The 21924-nt window shown below is 50.8% G+C and overlaps 1 protein-coding gene across 1 annotated transcript in view; it reads right to left on the bottom strand.

Moving 5' to 3' along the window:
• GYS2 (glycogen synthase 2) overlaps nt 1–21924 on the bottom strand; it is a 234890-nt gene that overhangs the window by 40217 nt on the left and 172749 nt on the right. The window lies entirely within an intron of this gene.

Genomic DNA, 21924 nt, shown 5'->3' with positions numbered 1-21924 from the left:
TGCGGGCAAAGATCCACGTGTACTGCCTCTGGGAGAGCCGAGCAAGTCGCTTTACCACAGTTGGTGGAGAATGCGGGCAAAGATCCACATGTACTGCCTCTGGGAGAGCCGAGCAAGTCGCTTTACCACAGTTGGTGGAGAATGCGGGCAAAGATCCACGTGTACTGCCTCTGGGAGAGCCGAGCAAGTCGCTTTACCACAGGTGGTGGAGAATGCGGGCAAAGATCCACGTGTACTGCCTCTGGGAGAGCCGAGCAAGTCGCTTTACTACAGTTGGTGGAGAATGCGGGCAAAGATCCACGTGTACTGCCTCTGGGAGAGCCGAGCAAGTCGCTTTACCACAGGTGGTGGAGAATGCGGGCAAAGATCCACGTGTACTGCCTCTGGGAGAGCCGAGCAAGTCGCTTTACCACAGTTGGTGGAGAATGCGGGCAAAGATACACGTGTACTGCCACAGAGAACAGTGGATGTCCTGGGTGAAGTCCGGCAGCATGGAGGAGCTCCTCAAACACCTGCTTCAAAGCCATCAAGCACAGCACCAACAACACCTGCAGAGCCAGCAGAGCATGCAGCAGCAGCATCAGGAGCTACAGCAGCAGCAACAAGCTCAACAGGAAATGACCAAACTGTTGCTGCAACTGATCCAGTTGCAGCAGAAAGCGGAGCAGCAGCAGATGCAGCTTCTGGCGGACGCCATCCAGAGCAGAGCGACCGCCCCACCTCCAGGACCAACTGATGATTCCCACGTCAGGAAGGCAGTAAGACGGGCCATGCACAAGATGACCCCCGGGGATGATGTAGAAGCCTTTCTGACAGTCTTTGAGAGGGTGGCTGATCGGGAGAGACTTCCACCAGAAAAGTGGGCAGAGGTTCTGGCGCCATATTTGTCGGGTGAGCCCCAAAAGGCATATGACTTGGCACTGCAGAATGCCAAAGAATATGCCAAACTAAAGACAGAAATCCTGGCACGCCTGGGAGTGAATATTGCAATGAGAGCCCAACGGGCCCACCACTGGGCGTATGCTGGCGAGAAGCCCCCTCGTTCGCAGATGTTTGACCTACTGCATCTCGTCCAGAAGTGGTTGCAGCCAGAGTCCTCCACTCCGGCCCAGATGGTCGAGCGGGTGGTGATCGATAAATTCATGCATTCCCTTGGGTGGCCCAGGGTGATCCCCAGAACGCAGACTACCTCATCGGTGTAGTAGAGAGGCACGAGGTGGTTGACAAATCCCTCTGGAAACCGGATGCAGTCACTTCCCCGTACTGGATGCCCAAAAGGCGGCGGGTTCACCACGGAAGAGGTTTAGAGCCACCACTGGGGGGCGTCCCACTTCCACTGATGGTGCCGCAAGGACTGTTGTTAAGGATATAGTCTGTTGGCGGTGTCACGATCCTGGACACGTAGCCGCCCAGTGTCATATGTCTGCTGAGCCAATGGACTGCAGGAAGACGGGGTTCCTATCATGCTTATCCAGCCTACAGTGTGGACTGTCAACCCGGCGAGGGGCCGCAGGCGTGTGCCGTGTCCATTAATGGGGTGAGGGTGCTTGGGCTGTTGGACTCCGGGAGTCTGGTGACCTTGATCAGAGTTACCCTTCCCCGCCAGTTGGTCCCTGCCAAAATCGTAGGCGTTTGGTGCATCCATGGGGATGTGAAGGACTACCCCGTGGCCACAGTGACAGTGGGAACAGACTGTGGTGCCCAGTCACACGAGGTCGGGGTTGTTAAGGATCTGACCCATCCTGTCATACTGGGCCATGATTTGTTTTGGGTCTTGTGGGGAAAGGGTACCAGACTTAGTAGCGTGGATAAAAAAGCCAAGTCCCTAGAGAAGAACCCCCCGATGAAGTCTCAAGTGGATGAGTTCCCACTGTGCGTCCTTGCCGGCGATTAGGGTGGGACAGTGACCAAGGAGGCTGACCTCCCTGAGAGAACTTTGGGACTGCTCAAGTTCAGGACCTGACCTTAAAGGGGGCGTTTAACCAGGTTACTGTATGTAATGGGGTTGCCTACGAGCCAGGGGCCGACACCAGGTTCCCCCACTTCGCAGTGCAGGGGGAGTTGTTATATCGGGTGCCTAAACTAAGGGGCGGTGAGACAGTGGAACAGCTGCTAGTCCCGGGGCCATATAGACGGAGGGTGCTAGATATGGCCCATTCACATGTATCGGGGGGGACACCTAGGGATCGAGAAAACTCAGGAGAGGATATTGAGGATGATTTATTGGCCGGGGTGATACCGAGAAATTCTAAACTATTGTAGGTCCTGCCCCACCTGCCAGATAACCGCTCCCTCTTCCCATTTCCATAGCCCACTAATCCCACTGCCGGTGATAGAGGTCCCCTTTGAGAGGATTGCTATGGACCTAGTGGGGCCCTTAGTCAAATCAGCCTGGGGCCACCAATACATTCTGGTGATCATGGACCCGGTATCCAGAAGCGGTACCGCTAAGGAACTCGTTGAGCAAGTGCATAGCAGGGAACTTGTCCATATATTTGCCAGGACCGGGCTGCCGAAGGAGATACTAACTGATCTAGGGACCCCGTTCATGAGCAAGGTAATGAAGGAGCTGTGTAGGTTCCTCCAGATTACCCAGCTGTGAACCTCCGTTTACCATCCGTGAACCTCCGTTTACCATCCGTGAACCTCCGATTACCATCCGTGAACCTCCGATTACCATCCGTGAACCTCCGATTACCATCCGCACACAGACGGCGTAGAAGAACGCTTTAACAAAACCCTAAAAGCGATGCTCAAGAAGGTCGTAGAGAAGGATGGACGTGACTGGGACTAGCTGCTGCCGTGACTGGGACTAGCTGCTGCCGTTCCTGCTCTTCTCGATAAGGGAGGTTTTCCCCATTTGAGTCACTGTATGGACGACATCCGCGAGGAAACCTGGGAAGCCGAGGTAACACCACACCGGAGCGTCATAGAACATGCAGGAAAGAATGGCAGTGATGCCGAATAGTGAGTGCAGCTCTGGAGTATAATACAGGATGTAACTCAGGATCAGTAATGTAATGTATATACACAGTGACTGCACCAGCAGAATAGTGAGTGCAGCTCTGGAGTATAATACAGGATGTAACTCAGGATCAGTAATGTAATGTATGTACACAGTGACTGCACCAGCAGAATAGTGAGTGCAGCTCTGGAGTATAATACAGGATGTAACTCAGGATCAGTAATGTAATGTATGTACACAGTGACTGCACCAGCAGAATAGTGAGTGCAGCTCTGGAGTATAATACAGGATGTAACTCAGGATCAGTAATGTAATGTATGTACACAGTGACTGCACCAGGAGAATAGTGAGTGCAGCTCTGGAGTATAATACAGGATGTAACTCAAGATCAGTAATGTAATGTATGTACACAGTGACTGCACCAGCAGAATAGTGAGTGCAGCTCTGGAGTATAATACAGGATGTAACTCAGGATCAGTAATGTAATGTATGTACACAGTGACTGCACCAGGAGAATAGTGAGTGCAGCTCTGGAGTATAATACAGGATGTAACTCAGGATCAGTAATGTAATGTATGTACACAGTGACTGCACCAGGAGAATAGTGAGTGCAGCTCTGGAGTATAATACAGGATGTAACTCAGGATCAGTAATGTAATGTATGTACACAGTGACTGCACCAGCAGAATAGTGAGTGCAGCTCTGGAGTATAATACAGGATGTAACTCAGGATCAGTAATGTAATGTATGTACACAGTGACTGCACCAGCAGAATAGTGAGTGCAGTTCTGGAGGATAATACAGGATGTAACTCAGGATCAGTAATGTAATGTATGTAAACAGTGACTGCACCAGCAGAATAGCGAGTGCAGCTCTGGAGTATAATACAGGAGGTAACTCAGGATCAGTAATGTAATGTATGTACACAGTGACTGCACCAGCACAATAGTGAGTGCAGCTCTGGAGCATAATACAGGATGTTACCCAGGATCAGTAATGTATGTACACAGTGACTGCACCAGCAGAATAGAGAGCGCAGCTCTGGAGTATAATACAGGAGGTAACTCAGGATCAGTAATGTAATGTATGTACACAGTGACTCCACCAGCAGAATAGTGAGTGCAGCTCTGGAGTATAATACAGGAGGTAACTCAGGATCAGTAATGTAATGTATGTACACAGTGACTGCACCAGCAGAATAGTGAGTGCAGCTCTGGGGTATAATACAGGATGTAACTCAGGATCAGTAATGTAATGTATGTACACAGTGACTGCACCAGCAGAATAGTGAGTGCAGCTCTGGAGTATAATACAGGATGTAACTCAGGATCAGTAATGTAATGTATGTACACAGTGACTTCACCAGCAGAGTAGTGAGTGCAGCTCTGGAGTATAATACAGGATGTAACTCCGGATCAGTAATGTAATGTATGTACACAGTGACTGAACCAGCAGAATAGTGAATGCAGCTCTGGAGTATAATACAGGATATAACTCAGGATCAGTAATGTAATGTATGTACACAGTGACTGCACCAGCAGAATAGTGAGTGCAGCTCTGGAGTATAATACAGGATGTAACTCAGGATCAGTAATGTAATGTATGTACACAGTGACTGCACCAGCAGAATAGTGAGTGCAGCTCTGGAGTATAATACAGGATGTAACTCAGGATCAGTAATGTAATGTATGTACACAGTGACTGCACCAGCAGAATAGTGAGTGCAGCTCTGGAGTATAATATAGGATGTAACTCAGGATCAGTAATGTAATGTATGTACACAGTGACTACACCAGCAGAATAGTGAGTGCAGCTCTGGAGTATAATACAGGATATAACTCAGGATCAGTAATGTAATGTATGTACACAGTGACTGCACCAGGAGAATAGTGAGTGCAGCTCTGGAGTATAATACAGGATATAACTCAGGATCAGTAATGTAATGTATGTACACAGTGACTCCACCAGCAGCATACTGGGTGCAGCTCTGATCAGCTGCTAGTCAGTGTGCTGATTACGGGTGTGGTGGCTGCTGATCCTGCTGTGAGCTCCTGATCTCTGAGAAACCAACACCTCTCCACCTGGGGACCTGCTCTCTCTCTTTCCCAGGGAGGGAGCTGGTTTCTGGGATGAGTGAGGGAGCCAAGCCCCAGGCTTCTGCTTCCCGAACCAGGCCGGCGGGGGGCAGAAGAAACCAGCAACCGCCCTGCACATCAGAGGACTTGGGGGTGAGACGCTCGACCAGGAGTCGCAGCAATGTGGCTCCTACTCCCCCCGGGACTGTGGAGACTCCCAGAAGCCGCAAGGCTTCCAGCATGGAGGTGAAGCCTGACAGCGGCGTGCATGATGGCGCTCCTTCCGGAGGAAAGCTGAGTGCTCATGGAGGTAAGGCCGACCTCCCTGAGGGGGGGTGGGTGCTGCAGGGACCCCGGGAGTCTGTGTCCACCTATGCCTCCCGGGTCATGATCCGCCTCCGTGAGTATGAAGATGCCAGTAAGCTCATCAGGAGGCTCCGGGAGGAGCTGCGCTGCACAAGCGCCAAAGCTGCGGGGGCCTCCAAACCAAGGAAGGCAAAACTCCAGGCCGAGGTAAAGCGACTGACCAGCGAGATTCACCTGCTGGAACTGAGGAAAGCTGACATCAGGGAGCAGAGTGGTCATTTTAAGGAAAAACTAGTTAATGAAGACCGCTACAGAGAAATGGCTGATAACAGAGAGCAAAGGCAGATGGGGCTGCAGCCTGAGAGCCAGGTGGATGATGAGAGTGATGATGACCAGCAGGAAGCCCCACCTGGCAGCCTGCAAAGTCACCCGCAGGCCACGTGCAGCGAGCTCCCTGCAGGACAGGCGACAGTGACATCCGGTCGCAGTTCTGCCGACTCTGGGGAGGACAGTGACAGCAGCGGCCAGGGAGGGGCGCTAATGGCGGAGATTAAGCTCCTGGAGTCCCCAGTGTGCCTCCAAAACTTCCATCTTGGTGACGATCTACCAGAAGAGGCACCTGGGGGCCACAAAAAGGCAAAGAAGACCAAGCCAAAGCTGCAGGAGGCGGTAAGATATGTATATGCCCCCCTCCCTGTACCCCCTGAGTCGGCGGCAGGCTCAGCTCGCTGTATAAGCCCCGTTGCCCAGCCCAGCCCGGGTTCTGCTGTGGATCCGGTGCAAAGGCGCGGGGAGATTACAGAGCGCGGTAGTGAGGCGCAGAGCTCCGTCTCTGCTTGTAGTAGCGGGGACGCAGCAGGAGGTGCATCAGCCGAGAGGCTGGACAGTGAGGGCGGCCCGGCGGCGGGCGTTCCATCAGGCCACGATGCTGTGGTGCGCTCCTCAGTGGGAGGGGGGAGCAGCCCGGTGTCGGGGGCAGCTCCGGTAGCCTCGGCGCCTCTGAATGCTGTTGCCGCTGATCACTTAGTTGAGAAGCGACGGCAGTGTGAGGGGGCTGTCGGGGCTGAGCGTTCCGGTCCTCCCACCAAAGTGCTATTTTGTGTTGGCGTCGCTGGTCCGGAAGATCCTGATGCTAAAGATCAGCGGCGCCTAACTGCAGCTAGAGATCAGCGGCACATTATACCAAATGCCAAACAGCGGAAATTACCGACCAATGATGTGGAGGGCACACATAAGACCGGGGGTGAGGTCGCCTCCAGTTCTATGGAGGTGACTGAGCCCCTTGTGCCTGATGCAGAGGTCAAAAGGTCATCCGCCATTGTTACTGGTCCAGCAGGAATGAATGTGATGGTGGGGGTGAATGAGGCTAATTCATTGTCTAGTGGTGTGGTTGCTGGTTTGGTGGAGGGTGAGATGGAGGTGGGTAATGGTGATGCTGTTGGGGCTGATGTGGTCACTGGTCCGGTTGCCCCCCCGGGGGTGGCAACACCTGTCCAGAGTTATGCCAGTGTCACCTCCGGGGCAAATAGGGCATCCTCCTCGTCTCCGGGCTTTGGGGACGGCATGTTGCAACGGCGCCTTCTGGAGGCTCTAAAGAAGGGGGAGAGATCACTAATGGTAGAGGGTCGAGAGGTTGATCTATCCTTCTGGATAGAGAGGCATGGCCTCGGGGCCTTCCGAGAGCAAAAAGGGGGAGATACAGTGTGGTCCCTCCCAACAGCCGGGCCAGGCAGTGTGCGTAGGAATGTGGTCCGTCTTCGGTGGAGGGGCAGTGATGCATGTCCGCCAAGGTCTAAAGTTGTGGAGCTCCTGCTGAGGATGGGCTTCAAGGCGATTGACATCTACGCCTTGATACATCCCTATTCCACGCCTGAGTTTGATGTCAGCTTTGTTCGGCCGGAGGGGCTTGAGCTCTTCTGGGCGAATTATGAGTTGGCAAAAAATGAGCCCGGCTGGCGAGACTTTGCCGTTCAGGCAGTGTCTCGCCAAAACCGGATCAAGAAAGTGACCGTGATGACTCGTAACGAGTCGCTTTCTTGCTATGACATCATGACGTGGCTTGGTCGGTATGGAGAGGTGGTGGAGATGCCAAAGAAAAACCGCGACGAGTTTGGTATCTGGTCAGGGGCCTGGACGTTTATGGTAAAACTTAAGCGTTCAGGTGGTACGGTTGCCCACATTCCATCGTCTGCCTTCCTGGGTAGGGATCGTATCCTGGTCTTCTACCAGGGGCAACCGAAGCTCTGTCACAGGTGCGGCGACCCCACACACTTCAGTGCAAACTGCACCGTGCAGAAATGTGCGTTGTGTGGGGGTATCGGCCATCTTGCTGCCTTGTGTGGAGATTAGGTGCCACCTGTGTGGTGAGTTAGGTCACCCATTCAGCCGTTGTCCTCGCTCCTTCGCTAATGCAGTCGAGACCCCGGTGGGAGAAAGCCGTGAGGCCGATTCTGCTGGAGAGGGGACTAGCAGGGGTGGGGGAGCCGAGGGGCCAGGGAAGAAAAGCAATAAAAAGACGCCTGCCCAGCTGAGGCGTCTAGACAAGCGCAGACAGGAGAGGGAGCGGGGCGAGCCCCAGACTACCGGGGCAGCCCCTGTCCTGGATGCCAGTGATGCTGCTGAGGCCCCGAGGGATGATGAGTTGGATGAGGAGGTCAGGAGGATCCACAGGGAGGAAACTGCCTCTGCTTCAGAATCCTCCCATTATGAAAGTATGGATGAGGATAATAAGCGGTGGCTAGAGAACAAGCGTAAGCTCGGCACCAAAAAGAAGAGAAAGAAGGGAGATAAAACATCTTCTCCAGCTCTGACCAAGGTACCTAAGAAAGGTAAAACCGACTCCCCTCTGGTTGGTCTTTCTAACCGGTTCCAAGCCCTTGATAACATCTCTTCCTCTGAGGAGGAGGCTGAGGGTGAGGTTCCGGCTTCGGCGGAGCTTACAGGGGGCGCTGAGTCTCCTTCTCCTGGGGATGCAGGGTCCTTGGGGGGAGGGACTGGCCCAGAGTCCGGAGACGAGGACGAGAAAAGAAGGAAAAATGCTGGAATGGACACCTCTGTGTCATTAAAGAGGGGGAAGGATTCCTCCTCTGAGGCAGAGGATAAGGGGAGTGGGAAGAAGAAAGCCATCTAACTCAATCACCAATGATGGCGGTACCCACTCCGTTGACACTGGCGTCCATTAATGTCGCCAGCATTAAGTCAAATATGGCTAGATTTGCGGCCTTTGATTTTCTCAGCCGGGTTGAAGCTGACATTTTCTTTTTGCAAGAGACCAGGCTGCCAAATATGGCAGAGGTGTTTATAGCTAAGAGGGAGTGGAGACTCGGGCCCTCCTATTGGTCTCTTGCGGCCGAGCCGTATAGCGGAGTGGCGGTCCTTTTTACCGCACCGGTAGAATGCCGACGGGTTATTGAGTTAGAAATGGGGAGGTGCCTGATATTAGATGTCCTCATGAAGGGACAAGAGCTTCGGCTCATTAACATCTATGGTCCCCAATCTAAATGGGACCGGAAGTGTCTCTTTACGAGGATCAAGCCCTACCTTTTTACGAGTCGGCAGGTCGTCTTTGGAGGGGACTTCAACACTGTCACGAGGCCCCGGGATAGAGGAGGTTCCAGAGACAAGCTGACTTATGATAGCGTCACCCTTAATAGTATAGCTAGTGAGGCTCGCCTGGTGGATGACCACATCCGGCACACCGCAGGCCACGAGGGGTTCACCTATCATAGAGGTAACTGTAGGTCCAGGATAGACAGGTTTTATTTAAAGGAGGAAGCCGTCTCTTCAGCAGTATCTGTTGTTGAGGTGGAGTTCTCCGATCACTGTATGATTTTGTTTTCCCTGAATGTTACAGAGACCCCCCGGATGGGAAGAGGCTTTTGGAGGCTCAATTCGTCTCTCTTGGAAGAAGCGGAGATAAGACAGTCCTTTGAGGATTTTCTTCAGAGCCAGGTACCCTTACTGGATCTTTGTAGTAGTAAGTCAGAGTGGTGGGAGATGTTTAAGAAAAGGGTGGCGAGATTCTTCCGCCAGCTCTCGAGCCTCAGGAGCCTGGACAGGTACCGCCTGTATCAGGGCCTGAGGAGGAAACTCGAGCATCTTGTCTCAACTGGAGGTAGCCGCGAGGAGATCTCCAGAGTGAAATCTTTGCTAATGAGGTGTCAGTATGATAGACACGCATCATTGGTTTTTGAGAGGGATTACGGGAAGTACCGCTCGCCCGACCCTTACAGAAACTGCAAGATGTCAGTGAATAGTAAAGTTGTTACAGGACTGGTTGACACTGCGGGGTCCCTGAAAAGATCCAGATCAGGGATCCTGGAGGTCGTCAGATCCTTCTACTCGCACCTCTTGGGGAAGAGGGATCTGGAATGGGATGAGATATTGGCTTTTCTGGCTGAAGCCGTCCCCGAACCAGGGGTAGACCCCTCTCTTGGCGTTTTGACAGAGATGATCAGGGAAGAGGAAGTTAAGTTGGCGATTGAAGGGCTTGCCCTAAAGAAATCTCCCGGTCCGGATGGCTTAACATCTGAATTCTATAAGACCTTTAAGGACGCCTTGGTTTCCCTCTTGACTGAGGTATTCAATGAGTGTCTTTCCTCGGGCACTCTGCCAAAGTCAATGAGGAGGTCTGCCCTGATCATCTTGTCAAAGGGTAAGGACTCCTCTTGCATTGAGAATTGGCGTCCCATAGCGCTTCTCAATGCAGACAGGAAGGTTTTGGCAAAGGTGCTGTTTAATCGGCTGGTGAAATTTGCACCCCAGCTCCTTTCGGGGGCCCAGCATTGCTCTGTTCCGGGCCGCAGTACAATTAGTGCTGTACTCTGTGTCCGAGAGGCGGTGGAGCAGGGTAGGGCTGGCCACTGGAAGGGGTACATGCTGTCATTGGACCAGGCAAAAGCGTTTGATCGGGTTAATCATGAGTACCTCTGGTCTGTCCTTCTGAGGTATGGCCTGCCGGGGGGCTTTGTTGATTGGCTTAAGACCTTGTATGCTGGGGCAGAGAGCTTCCCGCTTGTGAACGGTTGGATTGGCAGCTCTTTTGAGGTTGGGTGTGGTGTTCGCCAGGGTTGTCCCTTGAGCCCGCTACTGTACGCGTTTTCGATTGACCCACTTCTTAGGAGGGTGGAGCGTGGACCGTTAGCTGGGATCGGGATGGACCGGGCAGCACCGGAAGCCACTCTGAGAGTGGTGGCGTATGCCGATGACGTCACCGTTTTTGTTTCCTCTGATGGGGAGGCAGAATGGCTGATGTCAGAGGTAAATCGCTACTCGGAGGCATCCGGGTCTAAGATCAACCGGGATAAGTGTGAGAGTCTCTGGCTGGGAGGAGGAGATCCTGGTTTTGATCTCCCGGACACCCTTCCAGAACCCAAAGTCTCTGCAAAAGTTCTTGGCATCGAATTTGGCCAGGGGGATTACCCCAAACAAAATTGGGACAGCAGGCTAGAGATCGCCACTCAGAAGGTGAACCAATGGAAGGGTTGGTCTTTGACCCTAAGGGAAAGGGTAAACCTGATCAAAACTTACCTGCTCCCTTTGCTGATCTATCTGGGCAGTGTGTGCATCTTGCCAGAGCCTCTCTGGACTCGGGTCTACAGTTTGTTCTTTCAACTGTTATGGGGGAATAGACTGAACCTGGTCAAGATGGAGGTTACTTACCGTACGAGGAGACTAGGAGGGTTGGGTATGGTCAACCCTGTGGTATTCCTTGTGAATACCTTCATTAAGATCAATATTGCAAACCTCTGGAAAGAGAGGGCTCCTCCGTGGGTATTCTCCTGTAAGGGATGGTTTCAGCCTTTCTTCCAGGAATGGGAGACAGGAGGGCAAGTGAAGGATCTCCGCACACCGCATGGACATCTCCCGGCTTACGCTACCGTGGTTCTGAAGGTAATTCGCCGGTGGGGTCTGGGAATGTGGGAGGTCAGGACTCTGCCAAGGAAGCTCCTTGACAAAAGGGTTCTGTTGACCCATTTTCAGAGGCCTCTGGCGCTCAGGGATTGCCCAAGTCGGGATCTTGGGGTGGGTCTGCATCTTTTGAATTCTATCAGGATCCCCTCGAAGGTTTGGGACTTGGCTTGGCGCTGCTTCCATGGGAAACTGTGTGTGAGGGACAATCTGAAGTGTAGGAGCTCTGAGGACAGGAACTGTCCTCGGGAGCATTGTGGTACCATGCTTGAAAGCATGGACCACTTCCTGCTTCGTTGTCCCTTTAACACAGAGGTGTACAACAGGGTGGGCGCCTCCATTGGCTGGCCCCGGCTGGCCGGTCTCTCTTATGCGGAATGGGCCTATGGAGCATTCGGGGACCTGGGTGGTCGGGACCGCTGCACCTTATTTCTAGTTAGCGCAGTGGTTAGGTATCACACGTGGAACGCACGGTGCTTAGTATCGACGCAGCGGAAAATCCTCCCAGTGGACGATGTGTTTAGGACAATACTCGGTGACCTGGTGAAGGTGCGTTCTCTGGAGTATGAGAGACTGGGTACACGGAGGGCCGCTCTCCTCTGGAGGGGCTTTTCTTTTAGTGTGCCCTAGTCTGGTGGTCTCCTCTCCTGGTGGTGGGCTGCTGCTGACACCATAGATTTTTGTTTTATTGATCAGTAGACAGTGATGTAGGGCTGCAGGCGCCGAACTTGGGCTTTGTCAGTTGTGGTTATTGTATTCTTTGTTTCTGTATATATTGTATATATGGGTTTGGGTGGAGGGAAAAGGGGGGAGGTGGGTTCATCTTGTGGGACACTGGTTATTTGGGTGAAAAACTGGCACTGCCTGATCTGTCCTATGGACGTTGGACTGAGGCATGAGGCGCAGGAGCAGCTCTCAGGTCAGTGCCGGGGAGGGACTGGTGGGCTCCAGTGTGGGGGGGTTTGTTTTGTCTTGTATATATTAGTTTGTATATAATTTGTCGGTTATTGTTTATTATATTGTTATTATTTGTTTGGTAAACGGACCAGATGTCATGGTGTAGGGGGAGCGGCTGGAACAGCAGAATAGTGAGTGCAGCTCTGGAGTATAATACAGGATGTAACTCAGGATCAGTAATGTAATGTACACAGTGACTGCACCAGCAGAATAGTGAGTGCAGCTCTGGGGTATAATACAGGAGGTAACTCAGGATCAGTAATGTAATGTATGTACACAGTGACTGCACCAGCAGAATAGTGAGTGCAGCTCTGGGGTATAATACAGGAGGTAACTCAGGATCAGTAATGTAATGTATGTACACAGTGACTGCACCAGCAGAATAGTGAGTGCAGCTCTGGAGTATAATATAGGAGGTAACTCAGGATCAGTAATGTAATGTACACAGTGACTGCACCAGCAGAATAGTGAGTGCAGCTCTGGGGTATAATACAGGAGGTAACTCAGGATCAGTAATGTAATGTATGTACACAGTGACTGCACCAGCAGTATAGTGAGTGCAGCTCTGGAGTATAATACAGGATGTAACTCAGGATCAGTAATGTAATGTATGTACACAGTGACTGCACCAGCAGAATAGTGAGTGCAGCTCTGGAGTATAATACAGAATGTAACTCAGGATCAGTAATGTAATGTATGTACACAGTGACTGCACCAGCAGAATAGTGAGTGCAGCTCTGGAGTATAATACAGGATGTAACTCAGGATCAGTAATGTATGTACACAGTGACTGCACCAGCAGAATAGTGAGTGCAGCTCTGGGGTATAATACAGGAGGTAACTCAGGATCAGTAATGTATGTACACAGTGACTGCACCAGCAGTATAGTGAGTGCAGCTCTAGAGTATAATACAGGAGGTAACTCAGGATCAGTAATGTATGTACACAGTGACTGCACCAGCAGAATAGTGAGTGTAGCTCTGGGGTATAATACAGGAGGTAACTCAGGATCAGTAATGTAATGTATGTACACAGTGACTGCACCAGCAGAATAGTGAGTGCAGCTCTGGAGTATAATACAGAATGTAACTCAGGATCAGTAATGTAATGTATGTACACAGTGACTGCACCAGCAGAATAGTGAGTGTAGCTCTGGGGTATAATATAGGAGGTAACTCAGGATCAGTAATGTAATGTACACAGTGACTGCACCAGCAGAATAGTGAGTGCAGCTCTGGGGTATAATACAGGAGGTAACTCAGGATCAGTAATGTATGTACACAGTGACTGCACCAGCAGTATAGTGAGTGCAGCTCTAGAGTATAATACAGGAGGTAACTCAGGATCAGTAATGTATGTACACAGTGACTGCACCAGCAGAATAGTGAGTGTAGCTCTGGGGTATAATACAGGAGGTAACTCAGGATCAGTAATGTAATGTATGTACACAGTGACTGCACCAGCAGAATAGTGAGTGCAGCTCTGGGGTATAATACAGGATGTAACTCAGGATCAGTAATGTAATGTATGTACACAGTGATTGCACCAGCAGAATAGTGAGTGCAGCTCTGGAGTATAATACAGGATGTAACTCAGGATCAGTAATGTAATGTATGTACACAGTGACTGCACCAGCAGAATAGTGAGTGCAGCTCTGGAGTATAATACAGGATGTAACTCAGGATCAGTAATGTAATGTATGTACACAGTGACTGCACCAGCAGTATAGTGAGTGCAGCTCTGGAGTATAGTACAGGATGTAACTCAGGATCAGTAATGTATTGTATGTACACAGTGACTGCACCAGCAGAATAGTGAGTGCAGCTCTGGAGTATAATACAGGAGGTAACTCAGGATCAGTAATGTAATGTATGTACACAGTGACTGCACCAGCAGAATAGTGAGTGCAGCTCTGGAGTATAATACAGGAGGTAACTCAGGATCAGTAATGTAATGTATGTACACAGTGACTGCACCAGCAGAATAGTGAGTGCAGCTCTGGAGTATAATACAGGATGTAACTCAGGATCAGTAATGTAATGTACACAGTGACTGCACCAGCAGAATAGTGAGTGCAGCTCTGGAGTATAATACAGGATGTAACTCAGGATCAGTAATGTAATGTACACAGTGACTGCACCAGCAGAATAGTGAGTGTAGCTCTGGAGTATAATACAGGATGTAACTCAGGATCAGTAATGTAATGTATGTACACAGTGACTGCACCAGCAGAATAGTGAGTGCAGCTCTGGAGTATAATACAGGATGTAACTCAGGATCAGTAATGTAATGTATGTACACAGTGATTGCACCAGCAGAATAGTGAGTGCAGCTCTGGAGTATAATACAGGATGTAACTCAGGATCAGTAATGTATGTACACAGTGACTGCACCAGCAGAATAGTGAGTGCAGCTCTGGGGTATAATACAGGATGTAACTCAGGATCAGTAATGTAATGTATGCACATAGTGACTACACCAGCAGAATAGTGAGTGCAGCTCTGGAGTATAATACAGGAGGTAACTCAGGATCAGTAATGTAATGTATGTACACAGTGACTGCACCAGCAGAATAGTGAGTGCAGCTCTGGGGTATAATACAGGAGGTAACTCAGGATCAGTAATGTAATGTACACAGTGACTGCACCAGCAGAATAGTGAGTGCAGCTCTGGAGTATAATACAGGATGTAACTCAGGATCAGTAATGTAATGTATGTACACAGTGACTGCACCAGCAGAATAGTGAGTGCAGCTCTGGAGGATAATACAGGATGTAACTCAGGATCAGTAATGTAATGTATGTACACAGTGACTGCTCCAGCAGAATAGTGAGTGCAGCTCTGGGGTATAATACAGGAGGTAACTCAGGATCAGTAATGTAATGTATGTACACAGTGACTGCACCAGCAGAATAGTGAGTGCAGCTCTGGAGTATAATACAGGAGGTAACTCAGGATCAGTAATGTAATGTATGTATACAGTGACTGCACCAGCAGAATAGTGAGTGCAGCTCTGGAGTATAATACAGGATGTAACTCAGGATCAGTAATGTAATGTATGTACACAGTGACTGCACCAGCAGAATAGTGAGTGCAGCTCTGGGGTATAATACAGGAGGTAACTCAGGATCAGTAATGTAATGTATGTACACAGTGACTGCACCAGCAGAATAGTGAGTGCAGCTCTGGAGTATAATACAGGAGGTAACTCAGGATCAGTAATGTAATGTATGTACACAGTGACTGCACCAGCAGAATAGTGAGTGCAGCTCTGGAGTATAATACAGGATGTAACTCAGGATCAGTAATGTAATGTATACACACAGTGACTGCATCAGCAGAATAGTGAGTGCAGCTCTGGAGTATAATACAGGATGTAACTCAGGGTCAGTAATGTAATGTATGTACACAGTGACTGCACCAGCAGAATAGTGAGTGCAGCTCTGGAGTATAATACAGGATGTAACTCAGGGTCAGTAATGTAATGTATGTACACAGTGACTCCACCAGCAGAATAGTGAGTCCAGCTCTGGAGTATAATACAGGATGTAACTCAGGATCAGTAATGTAATGTATGTACACAGTGACTGCACCAGCAGAATAGTGAGTCCAGCTCTGGAGTATAATACAGGATGTAACTCAGGGTCAGTAATGTAATGTATGTACACAGTGACTCCACCAGCAGAATAGTGAGTCCAGCTCTGGAGTATAATACAGGATGTAACTCAGGGTCAGTAATGTAATGTATGTACACAGTGACTGCACCAGCAGAATAGTGAGTGCAGCTCTGGTGTATAATACAGAAGGTAACTCAGGATCAGTAATGTAATGTATGTACAGAGTGACTGCACCAGCAGAATAGTGAGTGCAGCTCTGGAGTATAATACAGGAGGTAACTCAGGATCAGTAATGTAATGTATGTACACAGTGACTGCACCAGCAGAATAGTGAGTGCAGCTCTGGAGGATAATACAGGATGTAACTCAGGATCAGTAATGTAATGTATGTACACAGTGACTGCACCAGCAAAATAGTGAGTGCAGCTCTGGAGTATAATACAGGATGTAACTCAGGATCAGTAATGTAATGTATGTACATAGTGACTGCACCAGCAAAATAGTGAGTGCAGCTCTGGAGTATAATACAGGAGGTAACTCAGGATCAGTAATGTAATGTATGTACACAGTGACTGCACCAGCAAAATAGTGAGTGCAGCTCTGGAGTATAATACAGGAGGTAACTCAGGATCAGTAATGTAATGTATGTACACAGTGACTCCACCAGCAGAATAGTGAGTGCAGCTCTGGGGTATAATACAGGATGTAACTCAGGATCAGTAATGTAATGTATGTACACAGTGACTGCACCAGCAAAATAGTGAGTGCAGCTCTGGAGTATAATACAGGAGGTAACTCAGGATCAGTAATGTAATGTATGTACACAGTGACTGCACCAGCAAAATAGTGAGTGCAGCTCTGGAGTATAATACAGGAGGTAACTCAGGATCAGTAATGTAATGTATGTACACAGTGACTCCACCAGCAGAATAGTGAGTGCAGCTCTGGGGTATAATACAGGATGTAACTCAGGATCAGTAATGTAATGTATGTACACAGTGACTGCACCAGCAAAATAGTGAGTGCAGCTCTGGAGTATAATACAGGAGGTAACTCAGGATCAGTAATGTAATGTATGTACACAGTGACTGCACCAGCAGAATAGAGAGTGCAGCTCTGGAGTATAATACAGGATGTAACTCAGGATCAGTAATGTAATGTATGTACACAGTGACTGCACCAGCAAAATAGTGAGTGCAGCTCTGGAGTATAATACAGAATGTAACTCAGGATCAGTAATGTAATGTATGTACACAGTGACTGCACCAGCAGAATAGTGAGTGCAGCTCTGGAGTATAATACAGGATGTAACTCAGGATCAGTAATGTAATGTAATATATGTACACAGTGACTGCACCAGCAGAATAGAGAGTGCAGCTCTGGAGTATAATACAGGATGTAACTCAGGATCAGTAATGTAATGTATGTACACAGTGACTGCACCAGCAAAATAGTGAGTGCAGCTCTGGAGTATAATACAGGAGGTAACTCAGGATCAGTAATGTAATGTATGTACACAGTGACTGCACCAGCAGAATAGAGAGTGCAGCTCTGGAGTATAATACAGGAGGTAACTCAGGATCAGTACAGGATTAATGATATCTCTGCTTCTCAGATGAGCGCTGCTCTGTAGGATGATGTGCTGCTATGAAGCTGATGATGGGGGTGATAGTGCAGATCAGTATCTTTTCCTTTCTATTCATGTTTATTCTGCTCGGTCAAATGATGAAGGTAATTTTTACACTTCTCAAAAAGTGGCAGAGATGCTGGTGGTTGTAGTTCTCTCTGGTTCTGCAGTTCTAATCAGAAGGTCCCTATATAATGTGCGGGGGTCCGCACTGAACATTTCTCAGTGTTGATTATCATGTGGGTGAATATGAATGTGGGAACGATGAGACTTCTCCACAGACATGAGCGGCACTCAGGACCCCCACCCGCAGGATGAATATACCCCGGACCCCCACTCACCAGGTGTATATACCCCGGACCACCACTCACCAGGTGTATATACCCCGGACCACCTCTCACACCAGGTGTATATACCCCGGACCCCCACTCACCAGGTGTATATACCCCGGACCACCACTCATCAGGTGTATATACCCCGGACCACCTCTCACACCAGGTGTATATACCCCGGACCCCCACTCACCAGCTGTATATACCCGGGACCACCACTCACCAGGTGTATATACCCGGGACCACCACTCACCAGGTGTATATACCCCGGACCCCCACTCACCAGCTGTATATACCCCGGACCCACCGCTCACCAGGTGTATATACCCCAGATACCATTTACCAGGTGTATATACCCCGGACCCCCACTCACCAGCTGTATATACCCCAGACCACCACTCACCAGGTGTATATACCCCGGACCACCACTCACCAGGTGTATATACCCCGGACCACCAGTCACAAGGTGTATATACCCCGGACCACCACTCACCAGGTGTATATATCCCGCACCACCAGTCACAAGGTGTATATACCCCGGACCCCCACTCACCAGCTGTATATACCCCGGACCACCACTCACCAGGTGTATATACCCCGGACCACCAGTCACCAGGTGTATATACCCCGGACCCCCACTCACCAGGTGTATATACCCCGGACCACCAGTCACAAGGTGTATATACCCCGGACCCCCATTCACCAGCTGTATATACCCCGGACCACCTCTCAACAGGTGTATATAACCCAGACACCATTCACCATGTGTATATACCCCGGACCACCACTCACCAGGTGTATATACCCCGGACCCCCATTCACCAGGTGTATAAACCCCGGACCACCACTCACCAGGTGTATATATCCCGCACCACCTCTCACTAGGTTTATATACCCCGGACCCCCACTCACCAGGTGTATATACCCCGGACCCCCACTCACCAGGTGAATATACCCCGGACCACCACTCACCAGGTGTATATTCGTCGGACCACCACTCACTAGGTGTATATACCAGGGACCCCCACTCACCAGGTGTATATACCCCGGACCACCTCACACCAGGTGTATATACCCCGGACCCCCTCTCACATCAGGTGTATATACCCCGGACCCCCTCTCATCAGGTGTATATACCCCGGACCACCACTCACCAGGTGTATATACCCCGGACCCCCTCTCACATCAGGTGTATATACCCCGGACCCCCTCTCACATCAGGTGTATATACCCCGGACCCCCTCTCACCAGGTGTATATACCCCGGACCACCACTCACCAGGTGTATAAACCCCGGACCACCACTTACCAGGTGTATAAACCCCGGACCACCACTCACCAGGTGTATATACCCCGGACCACCACTCACCAGGTGTATATACCCCGGACCACCACTCACCAGGTGTATATACCCCGGACCACCACTCACCAGGTGTATATACCCCGGACCACCACTCACCAGGTGTATAAACCCCGGACCACCACTCACCAGGTGTATAATCCCCGGACCACCTCTCACTAGGTTTATATACCCCGGACCCTCACTCACCAGGTGTATATACCCCGGACCCTCACTCACCTGGTGTATATACCCCGGACCACCACTCACCAGGTGTATATACCCCGGACCTCCTCTCACACCAGGTGTATATTCGTCGGACCACCACTCACCAGGTGTATATACCCCGGACCCCCACTCACCAGGTGTATATACCCCAGACCCCAACTCACCAGGTGTATATACCCCAGACCACGTCTCACACCAGGTGTATATACCCCGGACCACCTCTCACACCAGGTGTATATACCCCGGACCCCCACTCACCAGGTGTATATACCCTGGACCCCCACTCACCAGGTGTATATACCCCAGACCCCAACTCACCAGGTGTATATACCCCGGACCCCCACTCACCAGCTGTATATACCCCAGACCACGTCTCACACCAGGTGTATATACCCCGGACCACCTCTCACACCAGGTGTATATACCCCGGACCACCACTCATCAGGTGTATATACCCCGGACCACCACTCATCAGGTGTATATACCCCGGACCACCTCTCACACCAGGTGTATATACCCCGGACCCCCACTCACCAGCTGTATATACCCGGGACCACCACTCACCAGGTGTATATACCCGGGACCACCACTCACCAGGTGTATATACCCCGGACCCCCACTCACCAGCTGTATATACCCCGGACCCACCACTCACCAGGTGTATATACCCCAGACACCATTTACCAGGTGTATATACCCCGGACCCCCACTCACCAGCTGTATATACCCCAGACCACCACTCACCAGGTGTATATACCCCGGACCACCAGTCACAAGGTGTATATACCCCGGACCCCCACTCACCAGCTGTATATACCCCGGACCACCACTCACCAGGTGTATATACCCCGGACCACCAGTCACCAGGTGTATATACCCCGGACCCCCACTCACCAGGTGTATATACCCCGGACCACCAGTCACAAGGTGTATATACCCCGGACCCCCATTCACCAGCTGTATATACCCCGGACCACCTCTCAACAGGTGTATATAACCCAGACACCATTCACCATGTGTATATACCCCGGACCACCACTCACCAGGTGTATATACCCCGGACCCCCATTCACCAGCTGTATATACCCCGGACCACCAGTCACCAGGTGTATATACCCCGGACCACCACTCACCAGGTGTATAAACCCCGGACCACCACTCACCAGGTGTATATATCCCGCACCACCTCTCACTAGGTTTATATACCCCGGACCCCCACTCACCAGGTGTATATACCCCGGACCCCCACTCACCAGGTGAATATACCCCGGACCACCACTCACCAGGTGTATATTCGTCGGACCACCACTCACTAGGTGTATATACCAGGGACCCCCACTCACCAGGTGTATATACCCCGGACCACCTCACACCAGGTGTATATACCCCGGACCCCCTCTCACATCAGGTGTATATACCCCGGACCCCCTCTCATCAGGTGTATATACCCCGGACCACCACTCACCAGGTGTATATACCCCGGACCCCCTCTCACATCAGGTGTATATACCCCGGACCCCCTCTCACATCAGGTGTATATACCCCGGACCCCCTCTCACCAGGTGTATATACCCCGGACCACCACTCACCAGGTGTATAAACCCCGGACCACCACTTACCAGGTGTATAAACCCCGGACCACCACTCACCAGGTGTATATACCCCGGACCACCACTCACCAGGTGTATATACCCCGGACCACCACTCACCAGGTGTATATACCCCGGACCACCACTCACCAGGTGTATATACCCCGGACCACCACTCACCAGGTGTATAAACCCCGGACCACCACTCACCAGGTGTATAATCCCCGGACCACCTCTCACTAGGTTTATATACCCCGGACCCTCACTCACCAGGTGTATATACCCCGGACCCTCACTCACCTGGTGTATATACCCCGGACCACCACTCACCAGGTGTATATACCCCGGACCTCCTCTCACACCAGGTGTATATTCGTCGGACCACCACTCACCAGGTGTATATACCCCGGACCCCCACTCACCAGGTGTATATACCCCAGACCCCAACTCACCAGGTGTATATACCCCGGACCCCCACTCACCAGCTGTATATACCCCAGACCACGTCTCACACCAGGTGTATATACCCCGGACCACCTCTCACACCAGGTGTATATACCCCGGACCCCCACTCACCAGGTGTATATACCCTGGACCCCCACTCACCAGGTGTATATACCCCAGACCCCAACTCACCAGGTGTATATACCCCGGACCCCCACTCACCAGCTGTATATACCCCAGACCACGTCTCACACCAGGTGTATATACCCCGGACCACCTCTCACACCAGGTGTATATACCCTGGACCCCCACTCACCAGGTGTATATACCCCAGACACCATTCACCAGGTGTATATACCCCGGACCACCACTCACCAGCTGTATATACCCCGGACCCCCATTCACCAGCTGTATATACCCCGGACCACCAGTCACCAGGTGTATATACCCCGGACCACCAGTCACCAGGTGTATAAACCCCGGACCACCACTCACCAGGTGTATAAACCCCGGACCACCACTCACCAGGTGTATAT

Source organism: Phyllobates terribilis, unplaced genomic scaffold, assembly GCF_046119375.1.
Source record: "Phyllobates terribilis strain yellow unplaced genomic scaffold, ASM4611937v1 Scaffold_10__3_contigs__length_209671492, whole genome shotgun sequence".
In the NCBI taxonomy this organism is placed as follows: Eukaryota; Metazoa; Chordata; class Amphibia; order Anura; family Dendrobatidae; genus Phyllobates; species Phyllobates terribilis.
This window is presented reverse-complemented; position numbering and strand designations above follow the sequence as displayed.